Here is a 17,886-nt window from a genome sequence, read left to right as displayed (position 1 = left end):
TGCCCCAGACGAGCAATTATGCTGCTAATTCTGAGCTGATTTAAAGCAGAACACTGTAATTTTATCTTTTGTGGCAAGAATAAGCCTCAACTAGGGTGAACCCTACAAACTTTATAGAATTCTGAGATCAGCATGTTTGCCACAAAGTAGGTCTAAGCATGGGGCCTGCAGCCGCCCCACAAGCAGCCCGTGAGCCCCGGCGCCCTTCCAGCCCCGGCGGGCAGCGCGCGCCCTGCAGCCTCCTGGCACCCCCTGGGGCCACACAGCAGCTTTCTGCCCTGTCTGATATGGGCAGTGTCCTTTGGGCTTTTCTGCAATAAATTAACAGAAGCACACTGAAACAAGCCATACGTGGCTTTTCTGTGATGATGAGCACTGCAAACTGGGTATGGCAACATGTTTGTATTTAGTGTATAAACTTACAGGCTTGCAGGAAAAGCCTTCCTTTTCTTAAAGCCATAGAATCTATGCATCTTTCTAATGGCTTTAATTGCTATTTGATTTTTTTTTCTCAGTTTCTTGTGGTAAACCTAAAGTTCTTTAATTATAGTATCTGCAAAGCAGATGCCAGCCTTCCTGTATCGGATTTCTGTCCGTGTGGAGGTTCTGCAGTGTTTCAGCATTTTACAAGAGCTCCTATATGTTATTTTAGAGTAGTACTCATACACGGTTGGTTGAATTTTCTCTCGTTGCATTGGATGCATTTGAAGCCAAAGGCAACAGGGTACCTGTGCTGCGTTGCCCGCTGGCAATGCATCTCATCTCATTTGGGACCCCCTGGTCGTAAAGTTTTGGGTTAGTGGTGGACCAAGAGCACAGCCACATGGAACCAAGGAATTCATACAACTTTTTGTTGCAGAGTGGCGACCACAGCTCCATTGACCAAAAGGATACAACTGTCTACAGTCTGAGACCAGCTGTTGTAAAAAATGATTTAATCTGTGAAATCGTAGGTTACTATTTCCTAAACATAAGTTATTGTTAAGAAGGATAACAAGATACCAGAAACATTTTCATTGTAAGAAACATCCTTCAGGACCATACATTCTTAGCTTAAATGATTTCTTCTGTCAGTGAGTTTCTGAATTACATGCTGATGTAAAAGCATTACCTGTAAGAAGTTCTGGGTAGGCTACATTATTGTTTTCTGAAGAACTGCCTCTGTGATTTCAAGTCTGCTTCACCTCATAGCATTTTTTTTAAAGCAGCTCGTTCTATGAGCTGCATTACATATTGCCGTCTTTCATGTCTCTTTCTCTTTTGTGCTTATGAACATCAAATCCAGTTAACACTGTTTTCCCCTGTACTATCACTGACAATACTTAATACATACAGCAGGATAGGTCTAATTTTAGGAATAAATATATTGAATGTAGGCTGCAAATTTTCTTGCTAAAATAAATGTTGCTCGTGTTAAAGTAAACTTATATTGCCATGCACAGAAATAATTCTTTTGAATGGTTACAGTATTTGATCAATTATCACCCAGATGCTTTGCATTTAGGGTGATGATTTGCCTCATTCAAGGAACTCTAAAGGTAATTGAAGTGAATTTTTCAAATGGTGGATCAAGGACAGAAGCTGGTGATATGCTGCTTACCTTTTGGAGAGTAGCCAAGCATAATATTTAAAACATCTTTTTCTCCAGGGGACCATCCAATTACTACATCAGTTACTACATGAGTAAGATCAAGTAGCATTTTTCCAAATTAACAGTAGATACAGTGAACTAAATAAAATCAACAATGAATTTAAACTAAACGCAAGGTGAGACAGCAAAAATGGAGAATGAGCAAAGATGCGAGCGCTCCATCTGGCCGTTCGCAATCCAGAAGGGAATGCAGCTCTGTCAGAAGAGGGTCAGCGTAAAACAGCTTGACTCTCAGCAATCAAACCAAGCGCGGTGCAGTGCAATTGTTGTTGATCAAATACACGTTTTCTAGTGAAACCATCTGCAATGTGATTTGCGTCTTTCCTGACCAGAATATATTTATGAGAATGCACTAGTGTGTTGCGGTAAATGAGTTTCTTTGCTATTGTTGACAACTTAAGTGATTCTTTTCATAAAATCAGAAAATAATCATAGTGCTGCCCATGTGGAAAATGGGAATATTCAGAAAAAATTTGAACTGCCTGTGAGATGTCTGGTTAAATGGGATTGGAGCCATGCGACAGGATTACAAAAGCCGTGGCATGGCAGTTGTGAAGGTCGGGTGAGGAAAGCGGCTGCGTTCAGAGCTGCCGCCGTGCCGGCCCTTCCAGACAACATCTTGTGAACCTGTGAGAAGTGCTGGCCGCTCCACTGCCGCCGTCTGTGTTCGCAGATTCAAGCAAATATCGGAGGACATCTTTGTAGTTCTGAATTGAACAGCTGCAGGGTTATTAGAAGATTCATAAAACCTACAAAAGACCTCATGAATTTCTAAAGACTCAGAAATGTAGAGTGTGCAGAATAACATCTGCTCATGTTTCCTAAGGTCTATTGTTGCATCTGCCCTGACAAAGAATCCCAAAGAATGCACGTTGTTTGTATGTTTTCTAAACACTTCATGAGACATCGTTTCTAACAGCTCATTTGAATATCCAGGAATATCCTTTCACACAAATTCCCTCTGCAATCAAACAGGAATTAAGAGGAAAATCTGTTCTTGTTTTAATATTTGAAAAAGAAATCTGCTGAAAATCAGGCAATTACAGTTGCCGGAGGCATTGATGAGAGTGACTGGAAGCCAAAAGATTAGCCTCTTTCGGTGATTTTTCCTTTGCTTTTTCTACATTTGCTCCCAGTGGTGACTGGGAGAGGGAGCACACGCTGTAAAAGCCTTACAGGGCTTCAACAGTACTAAAATACTTCACTTATGTTAACAGGAGCATTTGTTCTGAGACTGCAGGAAAATGCACCACCTCCTTTCTTCTTCAAAGTACCCCAGACAGTCACAGAGACAATAATGGTAAACTAAAAGTAAAGTTAACTCCCTGTAATTGATTTAGCTTCTGAACAAGCTTCAGTTTGTTATCCCTCTCCAGTTGTTATCGGGGTTGGGGGAGTCATTGTATAAGATGGAAGATTTTCTTTGGCGGAAACTGAAAATGGCAGTACTGTAAGAGAAGCTTTAGAAAATCACTGAGCTATATGGGGATTGTGTAGTTAACATGTGAGTACCTCCACAGCCAGAAAAAAATCATGGCATAGAACATCTGTTTAAGAAGAGTGCTGAATGGAAACTTGCCTCTTGAACAGCTTCACAACCCAGAGGATGTTCTCAGCTGCCCGAAGCTCGTCGGGTGGGTAAGTGCTCTGCCAGCAGCACCCCTCTGCCCACCTGCCTTTCATTCTGCTGATGTACATGAAAGTGTGGTGCTGCCACAGGGTGTTGCTGTGTTTCCTCTATCTTGTTCCGCTCCCATCTCGCCTGTGCTGCCATCGAGTTGCTGCAGGGAAGCAGTAGCAGCACCTGCAGTTAGACTCAGGACCTCGGTGGGCTTTTCTTGCATTCGGTTTTCTGTCTCCATGCCATCACCACGGCTAATGAGCAAACAAAGGCTTCATTTAAGATTACACTCACATGATGTTCAAAAGAGACGATGTTAAAAAAAGAAAATGACCGCTTGAAGTTTTCTCACTTGATAATTCTGGTTTCCCTCACTATTACCTAGAGTAGATGAGGTGTGCTTGCCAAGCGATTAGGAGTTCCCTCTTTTCTAATAGTTTAGTGGCCTTTTCTCCTGTGTGTCCTTCTCTTCTTCAGACTCAAGCCAGTGTTTTTTAAAATAAATTAAACTTTTCTGATGTAAGTCATGTTCCTTACCAAGGCAGCAGTGCTGGAAATGGGTGCCTGTAGTGGCTGTGCTGTTTCAAAGACCCTCCTGCAAGAAAAGGGCTTCATCGATGAGAGCCGTGGGTGCTCACTTGCATTTGCACCTTGAGCCTACTCAGGGGCCATATGACAAATATGATGTGCTGCCTGTTCCCTTACATTGTTTGCCACAGAAGGGAAATAGTGATGTATGTCTTCATGCTCAGCCAGGGTCTCGTTCTTCTCGTGACTCTAGTGTTGGATGTTGGGGTGTGAGAAGGGCAGCTCGTACTTAGCAGCTGCAGCTGTAGTCAGTGTGCACCGCTCTGGTGCGTAGTAATGCTGCTTCTCCGCTGGAGCTCTGACTTCCCAGTGTTGCCAGGACTTTGTGAAAGCCACCAGGAATTTTCCTTCAAGGCTGATGCCGGAATGGGGCAGCCGTGGGGCTGCAGGGCAGGGTGCGACCATCCCTGCAGCGCTGCGCCAGGATGCAGCGAGTAGGGCACAGTTCCAAACCTCGTGATAAAATAGAGTGATAAGGACCATATAATCCAGATTAATAATATTATTTTAAAGCTCTTTTTGAATGTGCATAAATGTTATTTCAGTATCGCCTGTAAGTTGTGCAACAGGCTTTTTTGTCACTTTGAATAATTGGTAGTTGAAAAATCTTCCCCATCTGTTTATAATAAAACACATCTGTTCAACATCTGCTAGGGAAAAAAAAAGTCTTTGGTGGAGGAGAATCTGTGGATTAGGGAAAATGGTCACTGTTCAGAAGCCAGCAATCATCTGGTGAACCTGCATAATCTGCTTTTTCAGGTTCTAGAAGAGCACACTTCCAGACAGAGGTGGTTAGTTGGTGGGGCAGGAAGGAGCTGAGCTGTTCACCTCAGCCTTGGTACAGAAAATCCTCCTTTCCAGCCACTGTCTAACTCCTAAATTTAATTTATTATTATAGAAACATTAATAAGAATCACACATTCATTCTAGAATCATACCTCTTAAAATATTGGCCTATATTTTCAAAAACAACTAATTGCTGTTATATATTAGGTCAAGCCCTCCTAACATCCATGCTTTGGGCCTTAGCTGAAGCCTTTAAAAACAGCAGTCCCTTTGAAAAGTAGGCATCTACACCCTTATTCATTTTTTTTTCTCTTTCTGCTCAAAGAGGCTTCGTGTACCTCAGAATTTTGTGTTATTGTAAATAGCACGTAATTGTAATCTACCATCCGCTATGTTCTCTGTAACTTTTTTACCTCTTTTAGAAGCAATAAGAGAATTATTCAAGTTCCCTGATTCAAAAATGAAAGTTTTTTTTACCACTGAGGTAATTCCAGCCTGTAACAGTGAGTCAGAGAGAGCACATCTCTGTTAAAATGTCGGTGTTTTTACCATGTTTCAACTGTGACATTCTGCAGTAAATAGCTATGACGTATGCATGAAACACATTTTCCAAGAAAGACGAGAGATCTGGACTATATTCCTGGTATTTGTAAAGAAAAGAATAAGTGGAGGGAAAAAAAAGTCTATTGCTATTTTTAGGTTTTTTTTCCAGACTCTTTTAACAAGAAGTACAAATCACAATTTGGTATATTCTTTGATAGTCACCTGTATATACCTGTCAAAAAATCTGCATGTGCCATCTGCCAAAGAAGCACTGGAAAGCAGAAGGCTGAACTCTCCCGCAGTACTTGCGTTCCTGCAGATCAGCTCTAAGACAAAGGCATAATCTCCTCTTTATTTCCTGATGTCATTACACACAAATTAACACATGACGCTTTTCTGAGCAGAGTCGGCTTTGTTAACAGGTAGCAGGAACACAATGGTAAACAGCCTGGAGTAAGTGACTCCAATGCAATAATCTTTTGTTTTGGTTTCAGAGCAGTAGCTCTCTGAAATGCTTCCTTTCAATGACATTAAAGCATGAAAACTCAACTTCTGTTGGTTGCAAAGCCGATGCTATTCTTAAACGGGTGCTGCATAAAGCAATGAGAGCTCTCATAAGACAGCAGAGCTTGGCAATGTTTAAACACAGGCTTACAAACATCTTAGGAAATGATAGGGAATTTGAATACAGTCAAATTCCACCACCTTCTTTTTTAATCTAGCTGTAAGCATGCTATAAAGTCAATTTGCATTTGATTTAGTGCTGTATGGAATCTTCTCTTCCATTTTTCTTTGGTTCACATATGTGAAGGACTTGAGGGACTAAATAAGTCATTATATATTCTGTGGTATGATGTTCTTCTGATAACTTTTCAAAGACGAACTGGGAAGCTTGCATATTAAACAGCAGCAGTCCATTATAATGATAGGTCGGCTGCAAGGATAAAGACAGATTTGTATTTGGAAGTTAGGATTTTATGTTTGTATAAAATTTCAGATTGATCTAGAAAGATCTCTTCTAAATAAATTCATCTGATAGACTCATTTTTCCAGGTCAAAAGTATCCAAAAAAGAGAAGGCTTAAACATTTCTAGTGTTCTTGAGCAGTGTGCTGGAAGGAGAAGACATAATGAGATTCAAAGAGGAGTTTGGACCACATTCAGTGTGAAAAGGGTTTTTCAAGGTTTGTCAAGAATTGTTTTACAAACCCCAGCTATTCCTGGCCAGTGCACGTACCTGCACAAAACCTCCTTGGACTCAAATCTTGTTCTGAACTTGAAATACAGACAATTTTTCAAACACCGTCAAGTTGATGCTGGTCTAATGCTGGATGATAAATTCACACGTGTCTTGTGATGTTTTACTTTTTAAATGCAAAGCTAAGTGAGGCGACACTGACCATTTTCAGCGGCGGCACTTAAACGCCCGTCCAAGCACGAAGCCCGGCAGAGCCTGGCAGTGGGGCGCAGAGCCGTGAGGGCGCAGGGCGCATCGGTGCTGAGGGGGGCAGCCACAGCGAGCGGCCAGGAGGCTCGGCCACCAGCGCCGCCTCCCGCAGCCCCTGCTCAGCCCGCCGGGCCCCCCGGCTGCCCGCACGGCGAGGGGAGCAGGCGGGGAGCATCGCCTGCTGCTGCCACCCCGAGCCATCCATCGTGCTGTTGGTCGTGTCGTGCCGCAGCTGGAGCCGAGTCTGACCAGCGCGTCCGAGATCTGGCATGGATTGCCCCTGGGGACGTTAACCTGATCAGTTATTCTGTAGTAATAGATGTTGTTGTAATTAGCTGTTGTCTTATATCATAACTCCGCACGTTGTTTCCATGAAAACAGAATTTTGTCTATAAAGGAACATCTTCACACCAGCAAACACAAAGACAACTGCTGCGTTCTGTGTGGCTCAGCCCGTTAGGAAAAGCTCGTACACTTCAGCATCAGTTACCGCTCTGATGGTGGTACTGACCAAGTGTCTCATGGCGGGGACGGTAGAGGAAATAAAAAGCTGTTCTCACCAGCTGTCCTTTCCTCTGCGGTAACGTGAGAGGTGCGCTGCTCTGTGCCCTCAGAGGTTACTAAATCCTGTGTGCGTTTATGTTCCTCTTCCTCCCTCTGATATAGTCACAAATGCTTTTGTCAAAACTAAAACCAAAACAGTAAGATGACACACGTCTGCACGGAACCTCTTCCCTTTGCTCACCTTCCCTTTTCAGCCAGTCTGTAGAAAACACCTTCAGCTCTAAGAGTGGGGCGTCTTCTGCTCGCCGAGCTGACGGGCAGGGTGGCGTCTTTAATCCCTTAATCAGCGTCGAAACCAAATGAACAGAAGGGTTAGCAGAGGGAGAGAGATGGTAGCGTGGAGTAGGTTTGAATGTGTCCCTGGGGATCCAAGGAGGCCTGGCAGGTGACGCTGTTACCTGCGGCCGGGGCGCAAGGGGAACTCGTTGGAGTGAACCAGCTCCGCATCCGGCTCATTTGTGCAGGCAGGCAACGGCAGCAGCAATGCGTGTGGTGCAGGAATGCATTTTGACTAGGGCTTGGGGATGCTGTTCCAGGTTTTCATCTGATTGTATGTGTACGGAACTGCCCGAGTAACCCTGAAAAGTAGCTCCCAAGCGATTAGAAAGAACCACCTAATTTGCCCTTTCAGAACTTGGTTGTGTGTTTGTATGTTTTGTGTCAATTTATCCTGTCACTCAGTGAAATCATAATTAGGTTTCACTGCAACATAAATGTTAGTGAAATGTGCTGTCCAAGTCAATCAGTGTTACAAAGAAATTAATCAGATCCAGTTCCTCCTTCTAATGAACTTCCTCATTAGCTGCTGGCTCTTCTCTGCAGCCTGGACTCATCGTGTGCAGTGTAGCTTCAGCAAGTTTCGTTACCCCTTTCCCTGATGGCTTTGTCATCGCATCCCGATGGGAACAAAGCAAGGAGCGTGCCATTTCGTGGAGAGACGTGTCAGTGAGCATGGGCCAGAGCACGGGCTTTGAAATGTGGTAGATCTTCTTGCGCACCTTTAGAACACAAATTGCACAAAATGAGATTGAGAGCAGTAGTGCAGGGATTTACCTCTCCCAACCCTATCCCCTACTTGACAATGCCTTGACAAAATGTTTAACTGCATAGCAATTGAAGAGCAGCAGAGAGGTTACGGTGTAATCATTTGTGTGTAGGTATCAGCCAATAATGTTGGTTCCAGGTGTTTTCTGTACTGCTTCCTTTTAAGATTGCCCTGATTTGCTTCCCCAGTCATCTGAATACCAGCGACTTGGAGAGGTAGAGACAGAGGTGCGAACGGAACAGTATTGTCAAGATGCAAAGGTTGCAAAACTGCAAAGCTCTGCCCTTTGTGATTAATTCAGACACGGAGGCTGTATGATGTAGTGTATGACGGAGCACACGTCTTTTATGCAAGGCTGTAGGAGAAATTAGATTTATATTTGTAGATCAAATTATTGCTTGATCAAATAAGCTTTAAGATGCAAGAAGAAGTTAAGTACTCAGCCGTAGCTTCGTTTTTCTGATCATTCACCAACTTTTCAATCTTCCCATTGTAGTACCTCTAATACCGTACGTAGGCCTCTGGTTCTGGTATTAATTATACACTTCTTTCTCCAACAAACCAGTTGAGCGCAAAGACTTTCTTTTGCTTAGCAGATGCTTATTTAGGTGCTGACTGCATGTTGCAGTGAAGCATGAGTCCTTAGTGCAGCTTCCTCTATGAGTCAGCATCGCTGTTGTCTTCAGCATATGGTTAGCATTAAGTTTCTTTCCAAGCACTTTGCTTGCGGATGGTCCTTTTTAGAGGTCTTGTTTCCAAGATGCAAAGATTTTCTGAGACTAAGTCTTGTCCTCTCATCAGTTATGCCATGCATTTCCCCTGATGATGTGAGGGGAAAAGATAGTTTATTGCCACTTTGATGTCAAAATTCCCATACATGAGGTGGCAACTGGTTGAGATCCTGACCCAATCTAAAGCCTGCTGAAATTAATGAGCATCTTCTGCTGGCTTTTGTTGTCTTTGGATCAGGCCATCAGAGCATGATCCCGTCCACTGAAGGCAGTGGGAATTGTGTCTTTGATTTCACTGGACCCGGGTGGAACACAGTGCATTAACTTGTAGTTGGCTGTTTCTCCATTAAAATTATCGACTTGCAGAATCTGTGTTGGTTAGGTATGTCATGTTAGCGGTGGAGAAATGAAGAGTCAGATATCCGTTCTGGTAATTCACTCTGCTTCTCTTACTGCTCTTTTCAGCTTTTCTTTATGGCCGACATGACAGCAATCACTATTCAAGACAGTTTTACAATAAAGCCTTCAATAAAGCCTTATGTCATTCAGCAAACTGGAAACCTGAAGTTCTGTCCAAATGCACCGTAATAAAAAGTCCGGGAGTAGGGCTGTTGGTGCTGCATTTCATCATGATGTTCAGCTTAAATATCCTCCCAGCAGCCCTCTCATATTAAATGATCCATCACAGCCCTGTATGGGCCCGTTTGTTTATTCATTTTAAACCAGTTCCGTCATCTGCAGGCACTGATATTTCACATAGATTGCTGCGCAGCTGCGAGGAGACTTTCTGTTACTACGCCCTGGGCCAGACTCTGACCATGTTTCTCTGCAGTCTGCAAACCCCATCGCTTATTCCCCAGTGCCATTCATGCCCACTGAGGAGTCATTGCAAAATGCTTTACTGGCAGTTTGGGCCTAGGGATTAGTGTTAATTTGATGACAAATACTTTTTTTTTTTTTTCCCCAGGTTGAAGGAATTGTCTCCTTGCCCTTTTTCTGTCTGTGGCCATATGGCTATTGCACCTTTTCTGCCACAGGGTCCCATTATACTTCCATGTTCTCACTCATCTTGTTCTTGTCAAATCGCCACCTCCAGCACAGCAGTTGGAGAGGGAGCTCTGTCACTGATTTATCGCGCTTCTGGAAATTAGAGAACAATGCCCCGTGAAGTTACAAAGATCCGAGTGGCAGCCTGTGTCTGCATGCTCCACTTTCTCATTGCTCTGCATTTCTGCGAGGCACAAAGAGCTACATCTGCTTTTCAGCTTTGTTTGTGTGGTCTCGGGATCATTAGTCCCCTGGGACAGAGCGCGCCGCAGCGCGAGCTCACGTGGTCTTTGCTGGCGGATGGAGCACACGAGGAACACTTCTGCTGGCCTCATGCTCCCAGGTTTCTCTCAGAAAAACAAAGCCACACGATCCAAACTTCCCATTGCTTGGCCCGTATTCACTGCGGTGAAGACAGACAATGCATTTTCATAGCAAGAGCGGCGCATTTGCTTTTCTGCATTTAGTCACGTAGTCTAGAGCTAATGTTTTACATTATCTGTTGCCATACCTGTTTAATTATGGGTTTTCAAAGAAATGGTATTAGACACCACGTAACCTAACGACTGCTGTCATGAGCCATTCTGTTGTTAACAGTATTTAAGGGCAGATTACTTCAGGGTAAATTATCATAGAATCATACAATCATTAAGGTCGGAAAAGTTGTTCTGTTCTATCCTTTTCCATAAAGACAGGTTACCCTTTCCCTGTTTGCATGCTTGCCCGTATCTTGTGACAGAGAGCTCACAAATTTCGGGGCACAAGCCCTGTGTGGGACATGCGGGCAGGAGAGCGCTGTGCGGGTGGGAGCAGCGGGGCCGTGCTGCCGGCCTCCCGGGGGCGGAGGGGCGCAGGCACCTCGGGGATCCCGTCCCAAGGCAGAAGCACTGCGGGACGGCTGTGGGCCGCGAGGGCAGGAGCCCCCTCGGCAGGCCCTGACAGCTCTTCCTCTCCTTTCCATAGGGAGCGCGAGCACTTGCTCGATTACAAAGTCTGCGATGCCCATGTACGCTACGATGTATTTGTTTTAACTGGTACAGCACAGACAGGAATCTCAGTCTTTGCTGAGTGCCCGTCCCTCTCAGAGGAGCGTTGGGAAGGCTGACGGACCCAGCCCGGGGCAGCACCCGGTGTGTCTTCCACCAGGGCCGAATGCTGTGGAAACATCGCGGGTGCTCGGGGCACGGCCGTGTGCCAGCCCACCCCCGGCTGGTCCCCGAGGTCCTGCTCTGCCCGGCCCGGCCACAGCACGCCCTGAGGTTTGCACCTCGCCTCGCGGGTCCCTGAGCTGTTCAGCAGCACATCTGCCTTTCCCTAAGGGTGCCATTTGTTCCACCGTGAGGCTGCAGTGAGGGGAATTCCCCAGCCTGCCTCGGGATGTCCGGTGCCCGGCTTCACCCAGGCGGCTGGGACGACGTGTCATCCTGTCTCCTTTATGCTGACCCGGATTCTTCGGGGCACATCGCTTATTACCATGGAGTCATCAGTCAGAGTTCGTAAAACAATAGCTTTGATGGGGCATTTAAAAATATGTGGCTGCTTATAATGAGATCTGATGCCCTGGGGTTATAAAGGGAACTATGGCAGTACATCGATGGTACTGCAATATTGCTTTGGCCTCAAAGGATTTATTTCTCAATCTAATCTTAAAATAAGCAAATGGTGTTATACGTTCTTGAATTATTTAATGAAGAGCATGACAAAGTGGTAATTGTAAAAGCTGCTCCTTCCCCTGGAGCTCATCCCTTTGCAGCAAGCTGACCCCAGCTATCCTGCTAGAGGTAAAATTGTCAGTGCTGCAGCTTTTTCCCTCTGTTTCTGTCTATCCACGCACTTTCATTATAGTCCACTTGGACTTGTTTTTTTGAATTATATGTGAGCATGTACAGTTTGAAGTTTATAATGTTTTTCAGGTTTCCTATTTTCAGATCTTTTCCATACTTTTCTGTTAGGATGTCTCACCTTAATTAGTGACAGTAGCTCTTTGGTTTGGCACATTATGAATCGCTGTTGACTGCACTGTTGAAAGGACACCGGCACTGATTGATAAAAAGGGTTTTTGCATTTTGTTGTGTGTTATTGTTCTCATAATTGCCTTGGCTAATTGCATTGCAGAGGTTTTATCTTTGTGGGCCTAAATCAGTTCATTAATATTTATTATTTAGACAAATGATCTAGAACACCACTGGCATTTCATTTTTGTGTAAGGAATAAAAATTGATTCTTCCTCTACTTGTAGCTGGAAAGGTTAACATCTTGCCTGGAGTAACTGCCAAACTTCCATGGGGGAAACGCTGAGAGAGGAGATACCGGGGTGACACGTACAGCCAGGACCTGCAGTGAGGTGCGGCAGTCTTTTTGCAGATGGAAGCAAACGGGTGTTAGTTTGTCCTGGGAGGAACTGTTTTTGAACTCGTCACTTTCCTATAGGAACATATTTGTCTAACCCCATATTTAAAATACTGTAAGTTTCCTTCTGCCTTCACAGATGAAAAATTTTTCATCTTCCCTATTTTGTAAGAGCGTATAGGTAAAAACTGCTGAACGAAACCAAAAATAAAGCACCTTTTTTTTCATTGACTAGAGAAGATGGCAAGTAAAAAACACTTTATTTCCACCCTGTACTTTTTATCCCAGAGGGATTGTCTCAGGAGCCTTTACGGTTTCTGGAAATTTCATTTTAAATGCTCATGGAAAGTTTATAACTTTTGAAAATAATGCCAATAAATAATAGAACTGCTTGGTTTCATTTTTCCTATTTTCTCAGGTTAATATTCATGCACTTTGGTCCCTGTGCCTCTGGTCCCTATGGATTTATCGGTCTAGTCCCCAGTACGTAAGCACCGGGTCCCGGTCATGGCAGCAGGGCGGCAGTGCCCGGTGAGCGCGGTGACACGGGACGCCCATCACGACACGGGGCTGCCGCGAGGTGCTGAGCAGGTGCCTGGTCCGGACCTCATGGTGGAAGAAGGGCTGTGAGCCGGGGCAATGAAGGACAGGATCCCAAAGCACCGGCTGCTCCTCTCTGCAGCGCATAACGCCGCTGTACGTCAAGAGCTCGTTGGCTACCAGAAATGTGAAAATGAGCTTAATGGACTGGAGGACTGTGGGGTCCGTTCTGTTTCCTCTTCAGTGTGCGGGGAGCCTCTGGCAAGTGTGGGACAGTAATTTTCTGTGTATATATTATTGTTAATTGTACATTGCATCGTTGCCATATGGTCTGTATCTGGCACTTAGCTTTAGCAGCCAGCCTATCTCTCATTGTAAGCAGCAGGATGTAGATAGCATGACCTAAACCAGCTGGTCCCGGAGGTGTTAACTCCCTCCGCACTCAACTTGTGAGGCTTTCCTTATGAAAGGGTGTAATTATTTTAAGGCTGTGGGTTCAAACCTTGAGCCTTGTTTCTGTATTTAAAGTTAATATGTTTCAGTAAGATATGATTGCAGTCATGTGGACATATGATTTCAGGAATGTTCCCTTGTTCAGGTTCATTGCAGGCTAAGTGTAATGGCTTCGTGTTATCTGGAGCGACATTTGGATGAGGGATCTGTCATCAGCTGAAATTAACCTGCACATGGCTCAGATGAAGATGAAGAGCATTTAAATAAGCCAGCTGGAAAGCATTTGCTGTTTCCTTTTATTCCCCCTCAAACACTGAAAATCCCATAATGTACATCTGTGTAGGTCTCACAGCGTTCCAAGTAGCGGGAGGTTGTGTGGCATTAGGGCATACTAAGCCTTTTAGACAACCTTGATGTGTCAATAATCCACGCCGTGAATTAAGGCTGAGAAGCGTCTCCTGCTCAGCCTCTCGGGCACTCTTGCCGACTCAGTGTGATTTGCTTGGGGTTAGCAGTGGCTTTATGAAAGAGAATTATAGGAAGTGAAATGCTTTTGTGAACAGAGCCTCCTGACCAAAGCTGGTGGAGGACTGTTGGGGATTAATCCAACCCTCCGGTCCCAGCCAGCATCTCTGGAACAGAAGTCGTTCATGATTAGAAGCACACACAAAGATAGAACTAATGAATCCAGTTTATCTTGCGTGTTGGGCCAGAGCAGCTTTTCTCGTTTTGCATGCCCAAAGCCTTCCTTTGTACAGGGTGGGAACTGAGCTGAGGATGAATTTATTCAGATGTCACTGTAGTTTCAATGTTGTTGAGTATTAAATGAAGCCAGTCTATTCTGCACCACCCTATGCCAAAACAGTTTAGATCAGAAAGCTAAAACAAAATAGGTGGATATACGCTCTGCAGGCCCTAAGCATTGAATCATAGCCGTCCTGGCTTTCTGATTCTGCAGGAACGCACCCCTATATTTCAGGGTAGTTTTGCTGACAGAACAAAGCTGGCCCCTCACAGCTCAGCTCCAGATGTCAGCCCGGTTCCTGGCACGCCTGCTGCACGAGACAGCCGTTACTTACCACTTCATCTCTGAAGACCCCCTTCATGTGGAAGACATCTGCTTAGTCAGCGGCAAAGTTTTGGCCGTGTTTTGACATGAGAAAACTCTTTGTTTTCTTTAGAAGGGTCTGCAACTGCAGACTGTCTTCAACTGCTGATGACAAAAATATGACCAAAAAAAATCTTTTCCACTTCTCTGTGGATGTAAATCATAACCTGTCTCTCCAAATGAGGGAGCAGGCACAGGCACAGCAGGCGCTGAACAGCTGCAATGCAAGGAGTGAATCTGCACTTTCATTAACTGAATGAGCAGTAAATGAATTTAAGTATCCAGAGCACTATTCACTTTAGTCTTTAGAGGTTTGGAAATCCATCTTTCTTTGTAATGGTATGGGGAAAATAACTATACCAAAAGGATGCTTTTTTTTACAGAAATGTGCAATAAGCTGTAGCTAAAAATACATGTAACCTCAGCTAAAAATCAGTGTAGCGTTTCCCAGGGTCTGCTTAATCACTGAGAAAGGAAGGATAACGTGTTCTTGATACGTCCAAAGAAAGCCTTGTACAGTTGGTCCTTCGTTTGGGTACATTTTGGGAAATGTGTTCAGCAGTGACAAGGAAAGGGCACACACTGCTCCGGCTGATGGAGAGCAGGCCTAGATGGTTCCGATTAACATTCTAGTGCCACCAAAGAGGCTCAGCATGTCTGAGTAATTTACTGCAAATTGGCAGATGGCTGCAGTAAAAGGATTACCATGAATCAAGTTAGATGGCAAGTGTAACAAAGCAATAGCAAGTAAAAATAACATTACTGTTCTCATTCCTAGTTAAAGCTAAATGAACCCCAGTAGACTCAAAGCATGTTGAACGACAGCAGCTTCTGATGCCAGCTGAGAGCCCACCCAGAGCTCCTCTGCGTCTTGCACCCTGCCCTCCCCGTGCCGCCGTCCCCACTGCTGGCCGGGGACTTTCCTCCTGCTGCGCTGCTCTGGCAGCATCTCGGCTGCTGCCTGGTGACTGCTCCGGGCAACACGACCCTTCGGGCGCTCCAGGAGAATCACCCCGGCATCCTTCGTACTTTGTATCATCACCAAAAAGGCCCCTGAATCGAATACGTTCAAGCTTTCAGCCATTCCAGAGTCTCAAGCTCAAGGTATGTAGCACTTGGACTTAGCAACTGTTCATTTTTAATATAGGTGTTTGCTCTGGGACCTCTTCCCTCTTCTCAGTGTTAGGCCACGTTGCACTTCCATTGCCTAGCCATGGAAGAGCCCACTCCAGCTGGACGTGGGTCAGCCTGAGGACTAGCTGGGGGTGGAGAGGGCACACGGGTGCTCTTCCCGTCTCCCCCAGCACCAGGGTGACCACCCGCAGTTGCTGAAGCCCTAAGGTTTCCGTGATGCTTCCAATCACACTTGCAGGTGTTTCCGAGGACATATCTTCCTTGGTGGGGAAGATAAGTTCAGCAGATATAAATGAAATGTGACTGGAAGATGATGAGTACTTTTCTGGGGCTGCTGATTCAGGGTAATTAATCCTGTATGGCACCCCGTCTGACAGGGGAGATGCAGCTGACAGCCCGTGACGAACGAGCTGCGTGGCCGCGTTCACGCTCGCCGCGGTTCAGCACGGAGACACCCTCTCGAGTCTCACACCACTGCACGCTCCCGTGTCGTGCTGTGTTAATAACACGTCCCGTGTCCCGGGGGGACTGCATTGTTAATGGCTGTCTGATCTTCCTAATTAGCTTGACAGATTGAGAGGTCAGAGCCCTGTTAGAAATCTTGTGCCAGGTTTGTTGTACGATGTTATTTTATTGCTTTATTTATCACATGCTGGTAATTCCTAACTGTAGTGTCAGATGTGTTCTGACTCAAAAACCTGGAAAGTAAATTTGGGATTCATTCTGAAAGAGATTGATTGTTAAAGGTAACAAATCACTTTATTTTTAGTCCGATTTTCCACGATTTTCATTGTGTGTTATAATTAAAGAAAAATTGAAATATCTTTTCCAGCTGAATAACATTTAAGCTGGGATAATGTGTTTATAAAGATACTGTTTTCATTAAAAAGAGGTAAAAAATACTAATAATTTAGTATAGATAGTGATGTATGAGGAATCTGCTATCATGTCATACTGCTAGTTTTACACTTTGTGGGAACTGCAGCTTGTTGCCAGAAAAAATCAGGTCTTATGTATAATCAAATGCCTTTCACATTTTAGCTGGGGACATTCATATGTAGCTGCAAGATAAAAATCTGCTGCAGGAAGCCAGTTAGTCACATCAAAAAGGAAAAGCTGGCATGATGCCATTTGGGTTTACACTGATTTCCATTGATTTAATGTTTCGAAAGCAGTTGTGTGCTTTCTAAATAAGAAAAGCACCTCAGCGAGGCACTAATCTCTCACGCTTTCCCAACAGGAAGGAGAAGGGCAGCGTGGAAGGATGCAGGTTTGTAAGAGCAGAAGGTTTGCTTGGCTCCCCCAGAGTGTATCTCTGAATTTCACGTGAAAAAGCAGACTTGGCACGAGGCCTGCCAGAGGGCAGGCACTTCAGTTACTTGATTTTTCTGCAGTGATTGTTACTCAGTTCAAATAATCAGCTAAGCACGGCCACAATTATGTGACACATATGACAATATCATATCTAAATTTACAAAAGTATAAAAAAACCTGACATCTGAACCCCCCAAAAAACCAAATTAGCTCAGAGTTAAGGTTTCTTCTATTTTCAAATATAACCCGTGGTATAATTTAGGTTGCTAAGAACGATGGGTCGGGAAGGAGTTCCTCCGCCCCGTGCTGTTTTGCAGCTGCTTAGCGCTACTTGCCACAGTTCAGGCACGAGGGTAATGCACGTGGTTGACCCTGTCCTCTGACGTGCCATCACCTTCTGTCCTGAGTGCCAGAGCCCAGGCCACGCAGGAGGTGGCACGTCCCCGTGCCAGGCCCTTCCCTGGCCGGGGGTTCCTGCTGCTTTTGCCCTCAGTTGGGCTCCTTGGGCACGGCACCACAGTGGCCGGGAGCCCCGCGTGTTTCCTGGGACTGGTGGCATGTCCCTGGCACAGCTGCTGCTGCTCCTGCAGCCGTCTGCGTGTCACGGACATGTATGAGGACGTTATCAGCAAGGTTGAATAAGTGGCTGTCTTTTGTTCTTGCTTGGTGAATGTGATAAACCTCAGGAACAACAGTTCATTTCCCTCTCCTGCTTGGCTGCTTACTTGGCCTGTGGGTTTCAGACCTGGGTTTCATTCATGGCGAGATCGCTCCGTTTGTGTTCCTGGGTTCTGGCTGCAGCACGGAGGACGAGCCGACACAATGCGTCTTCTGTGCTCAGCGCTTTGGTCATTTCCAAGTGCTGCACCCCAGATGAATTAAAAAAAAAAAAAAAAGAGCTTCTATTTATCAGAGCAAGATTAAGCATTAGAGGAATGTGATGTGACATGAAATATATCACTTTTT

The 17,886-nt window shown here is 45.0% G+C and overlaps 1 long non-coding RNA gene across 6 annotated transcripts in view; it reads left to right on the top strand.

Annotated features, from left to right (window-relative positions):
• LOC106043562 (uncharacterized) overlaps positions 1 to 17,886 on the top strand; it is a 52,236-nt gene that overhangs the window by 21,653 nt on the left and 12,697 nt on the right. For all 6 annotated transcript variants that reach the window (XR_010833684.1, XR_010833679.1, XR_010833682.1 and 3 more), the window contains one exon: positions 15,251 to 15,576. This is a non-coding gene — a long non-coding RNA (uncharacterized lncRNA). The remainder of the gene's footprint in view (positions 1 to 15,250; positions 15,577 to 17,886) is intronic.

This window comes from Anser cygnoides, chromosome 9 (genome assembly GCF_040182565.1).
Source record: "Anser cygnoides isolate HZ-2024a breed goose chromosome 9, Taihu_goose_T2T_genome, whole genome shotgun sequence".
NCBI lineage: Eukaryota > Metazoa > Chordata > Aves > Anseriformes > Anatidae > Anser > Anser cygnoides.
The sequence above is the reverse complement of the archived record's forward strand: the minus strand, read 5'-3'. Positions and strand labels throughout refer to the sequence as shown.